The following is an 11,398-nucleotide window of genomic DNA, read 5'->3' on the forward strand; positions in this document are numbered from 1 at the left end:
GGATTTAGCGGGGCGGGAGCGCGCTTCGGTTTCGACGGACGGGTGCCCTCGGCGCGTTTGCCGTGGGAGCGCCGTGAGTGAACGCCGCGCTCCGCAAGCTCCCACCTGCAGGCCTGGGGAGGGATAAACCGGGCCGTGTGCCGTGGGAAAGGGGGGACTGCGTTTTTAGCACCGTTGAAATAAGTTGGCCATGGAAAGTTTTGCGGTTGAGCCCAGAAAATGAAAGGCTGCTGAAAAGTTTGGCTTTGCCCTGAATTGGGAACATTATCAGCACATTTCTTCTGGGGACCTCAGCAGCACTGTACAAACATGAACGGTGCTACCCGGAGAATCTGGGATGTAGGTGTTAGCATCCTCGTTCTGCAGGCAGCAAGTGCAGGTACCTTACACAACTTACCCAAATCAGTGCTGATAAACCTACAGCAGAGTTGGGATCTCACGGCACCATTTTGAGCACCACTGAGTTCCTAGTGTGACCTGGCATGCTGTTTCCCCATTTCCCTCACTAAAATGGAAACCCACATGATGTGTCTGGTTTCGTACAGCAGCATGTGCTACAGCTGCCCATCATGCCACAACTGCCTGTCCCATGCTCGCTAGAGGAGCTGGTAATGTCAGGCCCGTGGGGCTCTCCCTGCGTCCACAGACCCTGAAGCTGTGTGGTCTGACCACTGACGGCCCTGCCAAGGCTTATGCCTCATGGAAATAAGCACCCGATACAGCTGATCTTGCTTTTCTATGTGCCTTAGCCTCATCCATGAGAACAGCCGCTGTGGTTCTCTATGGGGTCGTGGCTCTTAGACAACATTTTGGGCACTCCCAAGCAGGGCCAGAGCTAATGTCCTCTCTGACTGAATGCAGCTGGGAAGACCCCAGGTTGGATGCCCTGTGCAGGCAGTTGGAGGGGTGGGGAGGAAAGAGCCCCCTGGAGCCCTGCGCCAGGGCAGCAGCACCCACCCACTCCCTGCAGGGAGCACAGCCGGGCAGGGACAGAGCACAGCAGCCAGCAGAGCACAGGGGCTCAGTGTGACCCTCATGCTCAAGACTCATAGGGGCCACTGATCATCCTGAGGGACTCCCCAGTCCTGCAGAATTACTTTCCCCTAAATCAACAAGGATGGTGCTATCAGGTACAGGAGTTAGTGCCAGAGAGGGACGTTACAGAGCACCTGACTACAGCCAAGAAGCATTTCCTCATCGGGTATTTTCACATATTGATCCCCCTGTGATGAAGCCTGAGAGGAGGAGATCACCCAGGCACCTGAGCTTTGCCAGGATCGACAACCAGAAAGATTGGAGGGGAGCCTGCCTGCGCTCAGACATGTACTAAAATAACACAAATGGCTTAATTCATACCTTTGGTTATTTTGGTGCAAGTCCTCGTGGGGATGCCTAGGTTAGAACAAAAGCATTCTATTTTAATTTAGTGTAATTATAGCCTGTCTACCTAGAAAAGCTGAATTGCTTTAACAATACTGTTGCAGCTAACTCCCCAGAGTATGGACGCAGTTGTGCCAGGATAATGCTAATATGGCTTATTCTTGTCAGGAAAAGGAAAAATATTATGTGTGTAGGTGCAGGCTCGCTTTGCAAACAGCTGCAGCTGTTTGAAAGGTTACCACAGTGGCAGCCTTTGCCACACTTGTTCCTGGGGTTGCTCCCTCCATAGCAAAGCCCTAAAGCCTACATTCTCCACAGCCACCCGGCTGCAAAGTCACAGCGTTTAATTCAGTATTAGGCAGCTTCACCCCAGCAGATGTTTTACTGAGAGGGGTGAGAAGCCTTTGTGTGGCTGCTCTGCTGTAATGGTTGAGAAGGCACAGAGCTACCTGTAGTGTGGTAATATCTTGAGCATGGATGCTGTTTTCCACATTGAACAGCATGGCTTCGTGTAGCAGTGATACGTGTGACAAATCACACCCCTGATCAAAATCAGGTACCGATCCCAGTACCACAGATTGTTATAGGTCCTTTTCCTTCAACTGAGCCAAGAGGAAAATGGGTGAATTACACATAGACTTGTGTCCCTTCTTTTGAATTGAAAACAAATCGCTTCAGTGAAACTTTGAAGGTAGTCATGATCTACACAAGACAAGGAGTATCATCTTCAGTCTCATTTCTGAAAAACTGTATGGAGCATGGAGACTAGATGCTGTTATCTTTGATGCATTTGCTCCCTTCTGCCTTGTGCAGTCCACTGCAATCCAGTGTCCCATTTTTATTCTCGGTGGTTCTGAGTTTATACATAGCTGCATCTCTACACAAGACAAGGCAATGCTAACAAAACACATGTACGGAGGGAAAAGGCATGGCTTTTAAGGCTCTAGTTCCCTCTGAAAGTTTGTTCTTCAGGCTCCTAGCAGCACCCAAGAAAGTTGTCTCCCACACACATGAGCTTTGATAGAAAGGCCTGTTGTGCCTGAGGAACAAAGCTGTCAAGATGAGTCTCCATCTCCAAGCCCAGATGCTTGTTACCCTTCTCCTGCCAGAGCCCAGCAGTTGGTAGTTTTCCATCTCTAGAAATCCAGAGGAACTTTCCACCTCAGGGAACAAGAAATTGGAGAAAAGTCAATAGACCAGACTAAGTTCATACCACATTTATGCAAGGAAAGAAATAAAAGGAATACTGTAATTAAATTTTAACTGTATTTTACTCTCAGCAGCATCCCATAAATCATGTATCTTGTTAGTATTGTGGAATGGTGTGTGATGGTGGAAGTCAGCATATGGTAAATATGCTGACAGTAAATATGGTAAATACTGTATGCTGGTCGGCTTTGGCCATCTTGGGCAGCGTGTCATGGCATGCTGAAGTCATGGCAGTATATGAATTTCTGTCAGTTTTGGACAGTGTGCCAAGTGAAGGTGAGCAGACATACCGTGACCTCTGACACAAGGACGGAACATGACCCAACTGAGGGCATGCAGATGCCTGAGCAATGTCACCTCTTATCTGCAGTGACAAATGGCAAATCCACGGCCCATATCAATGCTGCTATGAGAACTCATTAAGAGAAAAGATGCCCAACCACAAGGAAAACTCCTGTAGGTGGGAGATGAGAGGGCGGGCCATATGCACTGGGTGACAATCCATTTGAACCACGTCGAAAGGTGATGTGAGAAAGCTCTTCATGCAAATGTTGTGAGCGAAAAATGCCACATGCACATTTTTAAACACCTTCAGTAGACAAAGACAGCCAATGCATTGAGCTAAGTAGGCTCCAGTGAGATAGCTATAACAGTCTGCATTGTTTCTGTGCTTGGGGAGGGGGGCGTGAGTGGATTCAGAGCTGCATGGTTGCCCTATACTGTAATGTACCCTAGCAAATACAGTAGCCTTTTGTGTAAGAGGATGAGCTAACCGGTTGTTTTGCAGAGGGGGGCCCGTTTGCACCACAGCAGCAAGTCAGAGCAGCTCCCAGGCAGCCGTGCTGGCAGTGGGCTGAGGGTGCATTGATGGAGGGATGCTGTAACAGACAGCCACTGTCTCTGAAGCTTTCGGCCTCAACCCTATCACACACACACATCTTACAGGTTTGAACCCAGTTGTTTTCAGAGCTCTGAGCTGGGGGATAAACAGGCTTAACTCCACATAGGTCAACAGGGTGGTAGTTGTCTGTCTCTGGGCTGAATTTGGCACATTATCAGCCAGTTCACAGAAAAGCTCTTGCTCTATCTTACATACTCACATTAGTCAAATATTATGCTTTGAGAAAAATGACAGAGAGCGGAAATTATTTTATCGAGACGTGAAGTAGGTCATTGTTATATCCTGGCTTATCAGTTTCCCTGTGATATAAAAAAAAATGAACTGGATGCTGGCCTTGTAGAATAAAAGCTTTCTCTTTTTTTTTCTTGTAGAAACTTGAAAAGCCTGACACGGAGAGAGGCGAGGGAGTGAGACGGCACATTCTGAGCATGACGTGATGCACTGCTGCATGTTCAAGGGAAGGGTACAGCCTGCTCTGCAGGACTGTCACCAAGATCCTGTTCTTTGTTGAGAAGAGCAACCCCAAGGTCTGGAAAAAAAACATCTGTGATGCACCCTTTCATTTTTCAAAGAGCAGGATCACGGTGACGCAGCTGAGCTGGCTGGTGGCAGCGGAGGTGGGGAGAAAAGAAAGGGGAAGTACGAGGGAGCAAAAAAAGGGCAACAACCTGGGAAAGAAAAGGCACCTTGTATAAAGGATGACTCTGGCCTGTTCTGATTCCAGATAAGTGTTTTTGAGGCTGTTCTTTGAGAACTAGGAGGGAAAAATGTTAGAGAAAGACAAGATATAGCTCCTCTTATTATATATTTGATTTGTAATTAAAAAAAAAAAAAAAAAAAAAATATCGATCTCGGGGAAGTTTTCACTACCTGGGGAAAGGGAACAGTAAGCAGCACACATTATTAACACAATAAACTCTCCCCACCCCTCCAGCTAAGTTCTGATTGAGAAGACCCTACCAAAAACTCACAGGCAAAAAGGATTGTTGAGATAAACCTTAAAAACAAAACAGAGCACAATTGCTTCAAGCCTTCCAAATTCCTAGTTAATTCAGAAAACAAATTAACCCCAACCTCCTATCTGCAGTGCCTCTGCAGGGGAACCACAGTGGGAGGTGATCCCTTTATCTTACTTTCAAAATCCTTTTCAGCTGATCTGGGGTCACAGCTGCTGAAAAGTGCTGCATGTCTTGTATTTTGTGTGATGGTCACCAATTTGCCTGTTTGTCCTGGAGCCCCTCACTGCCTTAGGGCTGTTCTGCACTCCTCCCCTCCGGGTGCACCAGGGGTGGGAGCTCTGCTCTGGACTGGCTGCTCTTCCCAGGGTTCTCCCTGCTGAGTCTGAGCAGGGACCAAGCACTGGCCCCAGCAAGTCACCTGGGCAAGATCTCCGAGTAAGATCTTGGTGATGGCAAATAAATGTCTTGGTGAGAAAAGTAACAAAGATGCCAGTTTTGCCAAATATCTTAACGAAGGAACTGCCCCTGCCCTGTGGCATACTGCATTTCATCACTCTCTTGCTCACTGGGATTTATAACCTGCCATTCTATTTCTGCCCCGGGAGTCCCAGTTTACAAAGGCAATCAGGACAGAGGAAGGTAAATCCAAGGACTGAGCTGGAGGAGAACATGTTTGGGCAATGTGCTGCACATTGGTGGGGCTGGCGAGAGTGGCAGAAGAGTTGAGCAGAGAAATGACAACGCAGTTTGGACACATGCCTCTGAGAAGCCAGGGGCAGAGCAGCTAGCACGTGAAACAGGCATGGATCTGCAGCACAGATGCTCTCTGCCACACTGCCCATCAGCCTATATGTGAATCCCCTCAGGAATTTTTCTTGGCTGCCATAACCCCACCAGTTCCCCAGGTGGACTTCAAAAGAAGCTGTCAAAATGCTAGTCTGCCATGCTCCTGATCTCTAGGGGCTCTTTTGAGCTGCTGAGAAAAACTTCCCTTCCTACTACACAAACCCCTCCCTGTCAGGACAGACTAGTAGGTAACTTTTCTGCCACAGCCTTCCCGATATTTATAGCTCTCCTGGGAAGAAACCCTGCTGCCTGCCTCTGCTGGTTCCTGCTCAGCCCTGTTCTCATCCCTGCCGTGAGCATTCTCTTCACCCTTCCTTCAGAAAGCTTGAGCTGAGCTGTCCTGTGTTTACAGGCATCTTCACATGATCCCACAGGTAGATTGCCCAAGCCTAGACTGCAATCCACCATCTCCTGTGTACGCTCCTAACCCCATCTTCAGTGTCGTCATCTGTGTCCCTGAAGTTGTCTGTATCTCAGAGGTATTTTCTGTACAGCAGATATTTTCTTTTCTAGGCAAGCTAAGACCTTTATTGGTTTTCCTCTCAGGGTTATGCCAGGCATCGGTTTTGTTTTCTCACTGTTAGATACCCAGAGTCTCTCTGAATGAGGATGAACCCCAACAGTCTGCGTACACCAAAATTCATTGACCCCCTCCCATGCACCCCACCTGCATGCTGTACCCGAACCCCTCACTTTGCCAGAGTTTCAGGCCTCACAGCTGCTTCAAATGGAAGCCAAGTTCCAGAGCAGCCTGCCAGACCTGGGGTTTCCTCCCCGAAATGTCCACCCTGGTGGCAGGACAGCTGTAAGGAGCCTGATCTCCCAGGCCTGCAGAGGGAGAGCTGGGAGGTGCCGGGGGGACTCCAGCTGCACAGTGGCGGATGCAGAGCTTGTGTCCAGACCAGGGAGTCCTCAGTGGCCAGACCTAAAAATGCTGCCGCTTTTACACAGTGAGGGATAACTCTTTACATTTCGGATGTGGAGCTATATTTAAGACTAAGGTCCCAGTTTGCAAACGAGTTGTGACAGAGGATGATGTGATCAGACTGGGCTGGAGGATCGAGAAGAGGCAGGCAGAGCCCTGGCTGATGGAGTAGAGCAGCGAGCGCAGAGGCAGACAGCAGCGAGGAAGGTGGAAGGGGGCAGGTTTTACACATCTTAAACCCACTGCGAGAGGAAAGGGAATGCAAGGGAGCAGTCTGTGTCTCCCCTAGGCACAGTGAACCAGTGAACAGCATCATAATGCTGAGTGTCATGGCACTTGTAAAATATGCCCCGATCGGGCTGAAATGGTCAGTATCCAGGGGGAGCAAGGGTGACCAGGCAGGGCCGGGGGTGGATTTAGAGTTACTAGGAGGGGCCAGGGGTGGCTCAAGTGTTAGTAGGCGGGGCCAGGGGTGGGTCAAGTGTTACTAGGCAGGGTCAGGGATGGGTCTAGGGTTACTAGGCAGGGCCGGGCGTGGGTCTAGTGTTACTAGGGAGGGTCGGGGTGGGTCAACATTTACTAGGCAGGGCCAGGGGTGGGTCTAGGATTACTAGGTGGGGCTGGGTGTGGCTCAAGAGTTACTAGGCAGGGCCGGGGGTGGGTCTGGTGTTACTAGGCGCGGCCAGGGGTGGGGTTGGGATTACTAGGCAGGGCCGGGTGTGGGTCTAGGGTTACTAGGTTGTGTTGGGGGTAGGGCCAGGGTTACTAGGCAGGGCCAGGAGTGGGTCAAGGGTTACTAGGTAGGGCTGGGGTTCAGTCAACAGTTACTATGCGGGGCTAGGGGTGGGGTTAGGATTACTAGGCAGGGCTGGGAGTGGGTCTAGGATTACTAGGCCGGGCCAGGGGTGGCTCAAGAGTTACTAGGCAGGTCCAGGGGTGGGTTAATAGTTACTAGGCGGGGCAAGGGGTTGTGTTAGGATTACTAGGTGGGGCTCAGGGTGGGTCAACAGTTACTAGGCGGAGCCAGGGTGGGGTTAGGATTACTAGGTAGGGCCAAGGGTGGGTCTAGTGTTACTAGGTGGGGCCAGGTGTGGGGCTAGTGTTACTCTGCGGGGCTGGGCATGGGTCTAGGGTTACTATGTTGGGCCAGGGGTGGCTCAAGATTTAATAGGCAGGGCCATGGGTGGGTCTAGGTTTACTAGGCGGGGCCAGGGTTAAATCATGTGTTATTAGGTGGAGCCAGGGGTGGCTCAAGGGTTACTAGGCAGGACCGGGGGTAGGTCTAGTGTTACTAGGCAGGGCCAGGGGTGGGTCAAGGGTTACTAGGTGGGGCCAGGAATGGGTCAAGGATTACTATGCAGGGCCGGGGGTGGGTCTAGGGTTACTAGGCAGGTCCCTGGGTGGGTCTAGTGTTACTAGGTGGGGTCAGGGGTGGCTCAAGAGTTATTAGGCAGGTCTGAGGGCGGGTCTATGATTACTAGGCAGGGCCAGGGGTGGGTCTAGGATTGCTAGGTGGGGCCAGGCACAGTTGTAGGGTTACTAGGGGGGCCAGGAGTGGCTCAGGGGTTACTAGGCAGGGCTGGGAGTGGGTCAGCTGTTAATAGCCAGGGCAGGGGTGGGCTTAGAATTACTAGGCGGGGCTGGTCGTAGGTCTAGTGTTATTAGGCGGGGCCAAGGGTGGCTCAAGAGTTACCAGGCAGGGCCGGGGGTGGGTTTAGTGTTACTTGGCAGGGTGAGGAGTGGGTCTAGTGTTACTAGGTGAGGCCAGGGGTGGGGTTAGGATTACTAGGCGGGGCCTGGCATGGGTCTAGGGATACTAGGCAGGGCCAGGAATGGCTCAAGTGTTACTAGACAGGGCTGGGGGTGGGTCTAGTGTTAGTAGGCGGGGCCAGGGGTGGGTCAAGTGTTACTAGGCAGGGTCAGGGATGGGTCTAGGGTTACTAGGCAGGGCCGGGCGTGGGTCTAGTGTTACTAGGGAGGGTCGGGGTGGGTCAACATTTACTAGGCAGGGCCAGGGGTGGGTCTAGGATTACTAGGTGGGGCTGGGTGTGGCTCAAGAGTTACTAGGCAGGGCCGGGGGTGGGTCTAGTGTTACTAGGCACGGTCAGGGGTGGAGTTGGGATTATTAGGCAGGGCCAGGCATTGGTCTAGGGTTGCTAGGTTGTGTTGGGGGTAGGGCCAGGGTTACTAGGCAGGGCCAGGAGTGGGTGAAGTGTTACTAGTCAGGGCTGGGTGTGGGTCAACAGTTAATAGGCGGGGCCAGGGGTGGCTCATGAGTTACTAGACCCGGCCAGCGGTGGCTCTAGGGTTACTAGGCGGGGCCAGGGGTGGGGCTAGGATTACTAGGCAGGGCTGGGCGTGGGTCTAGATTTACTAGGTGGTGCCAGGAGTGGCTCAAGGATTACGCTGCAGAACAAGGGGTGGGCCAACAGTTACTAGGCGGGGCCAGGGGTGGGGTTAGGGTTACTAGGCAGGGCCTGGCATGGGTCTAGGCTTACTAGGCGGGGCCAGGAGTGGCTCAAGAGTTACTAGGCAGGGCTGGGGGTGGGTCTAGTTTACTAGGCATGCCAGGGTTGGGGTTAGGATTACTAGGCGGGGCTGGGGGTGGGTCAACAGTTACTAGGCAGGGTCATGCATGGCTCATTAGTTACTAGGCAGGTCCCTGGGTGGGTCTAGGGTTACTAGGTGGGGCCAGGGGTGGGGCTAGGATTACTAGGTTGGTCTGGGCGTGGGTCTAAATTTACTAGGTGGTGCCAGGAGTGGTTCAAGGTTTACTCTGCAGGGCTGGGGTTGGGTCAACAGTTACTAGGCCGGGCCAGGTGTGGGTTTAACGTTAATAGAGAGGGCTGGGGGGGTGGTTAGGATTACTAGGCATCATTAGGATTAGTGCCATGGGATGTCCCCAGGGGCACCTCTCACTTGCCCATACATATCCTTGCATGAGCCCACATTTCATGGGGGGTGAGAGCAGCTTCCTAATGGAGGACTTAACTTCCGTCACCAGTGCTGGGAGGTGAGGGGAACAGAGAGATCTCTCTGCTCTGCAGGGATGTTCCTGTGCTCAATTCTGCACCCACCCTCCCCAGATAAGCTTGCCCCAGCCAATGGATCTGTGCTGACCTGCCTCCATGGGTGGTTTGGTCCATGCATTATTAATTGGTTACTTTTAAATTCTGAAAAACAATGACTGGTCCTAGTATTGTCTTGTTTGGAGCCAGTCGCTTCCTCTTGGTATCAAACATGGAAGAACCTCATGGCCACTGCTGAAAAGCCTTTTCCCTTTCCTTATTTAAAGATCTTTTCTGAAAGTGGTTGCCAGTATCTTGGTGGGGATTAAAAGGCTTGGAACAAGGAAGCGCAAGTGTCAGTTTTATTGAAAGTGAGCAGGCTGTTCTTCCCTGATAGCTGGCGAGCTTAGAAGGTTGAGCATTGTAAGACAGCATCCACAGTTGGCTCTGGGGCAGCTTAGCAGAGGGGGGAAAAGCCACAGCTTTTTCTGTGCTGCATGGTAACACAAAGGCAAGAAAGCAAATAACATGGCTGACTTGGTGCAGAGCAAACCCTGATGTTCAAATCTGCACTGTTCTAGCTCAGGTGTTGGTACGTGGAAGCTCCCAGGTGCCTCCCTGATCCCCAGTTTAGCTGAGCCAGCTCAACGCTGAGTCCAGCCCACCTCCCTGGCATTGTCAGCTGCATCAGGGCTGGAGCAGGGACTTCTCAGTACACTGTGCTTCACCCCACCAGAAATCTGCTTTGGCAGAGGAACTCTAAGCAGGTTTGGGATGATGGAAAGCAGTTACCCAGGGATTACGTTCCTCCTCTTTTTCAGGGACTGGATGAAAACTTTCAGTTTCCAGGTTTTCAGGCCAGAACTGTTCAGCCAGAACAGGTATATATAATCAGACATAGAAACCATCCACATTGTAAGTTGTTTTTTCCCTTTCAAGCATCCTGTCTCTACCTGTGAGTCCCTCACTATTTTATTAGCAGCCAAAGTGTAGCCTGGCCAGCATACAAGGCTGCACTCAGGAAATTGCCATTTTAGTCCCAGCTTTCCTGCTCACAAACCTCCCTCCCTCTGCCAGAGGATTTAGCTGGATTTAGAAAGAGTTTCCTGAACAGTACCACCAACATGGCTCTACAGGACTAACCCTTCCAGGGTGGTTTATTTTCACCAACCAGCCTAGTTTAAAACAGTTTTCTGAACAGAATGAGATTTAAACGACTCCTCTGCTGATAACCTTGCCAGACTACTGTCCTCTGTTAGCTGGGGAGAGAGGGAACGAGAAGGCAGAATTCATGTGCCTAAAAACACAGCTCTAGACAAAAACTTCTGTAGAGTTAAAACTGAGCCTCAGTTTTATCAGTGTAGGAGAAGGCACTTTTTAGATGTGTTGAAGTCCTGAGATTAAAGATGTGAACAAGGGAAAAGCATTACATAAAGATCCGAGCTTCAGACCTACTTCTCCTACTGCTTTATGGTTCTCCATACCTTTGAGAGTGCTAGAACAAGAGGTATGAAAATGCTGAACCTCCTCCTCTCCAACAGCTAAGGAGAGAGGTTTTCACAGACAGGTGACCTCGGGGCTTTGAATGCCAGTCTGTTAGCTACAGATACAAACCACTAAAAGGCACCAGAGCTTTCCCACTGAAGTAAAGGCATCGGAAACAGGAGATTAATAGGTTGCCAGCTGTGTCAGTATGATAAGCCAAGCCAGGACCCAGGTGCTTTCAGTCAAAAGTGGATTGAGACCTCAGCTAGGACACATGGCAAATCAGACGGAAGCCACACATGGAAAACTGAGGCAGCACAAGCAAACATTTCTTATCTTTGCTTTATGTCAATAGAAATGGCATTGTAAAAGAGGCAGCAAAGTATTTGCTAGAGAGGAGGAGGGAAAAATCCACAAGCTTTTTTGGCTGTACATGTGGGTTTTAAAATGCTACTGTTTTTCCTCAGAAACTTGTCATTGAAAACAAATGGGCAAAAATCACCCAGCAAGTTCTTCCAAAAGACTGGTTAGTTGCTTGTTTTGGTGGACTTAGCCAGACTGTGCTGGCAGGAATGCTGCCTGCCACTGCTGTTGCACTCCAAAAGGAGCCGGGAAAGTACAACCTCTTAAACCAGCCCAAAACACAGCTGCAATAATTACCCAATCTACTCTGATTTGCTACAAA

The sequence above is a fragment of the Athene cunicularia genome (genome assembly GCF_003259725.1).
Source record: "Athene cunicularia isolate RWA chromosome 3 unlocalized genomic scaffold, athCun1 chr3_part1, whole genome shotgun sequence".
Classification (NCBI taxonomy): domain Eukaryota; kingdom Metazoa; phylum Chordata; class Aves; order Strigiformes; family Strigidae; genus Athene; species Athene cunicularia.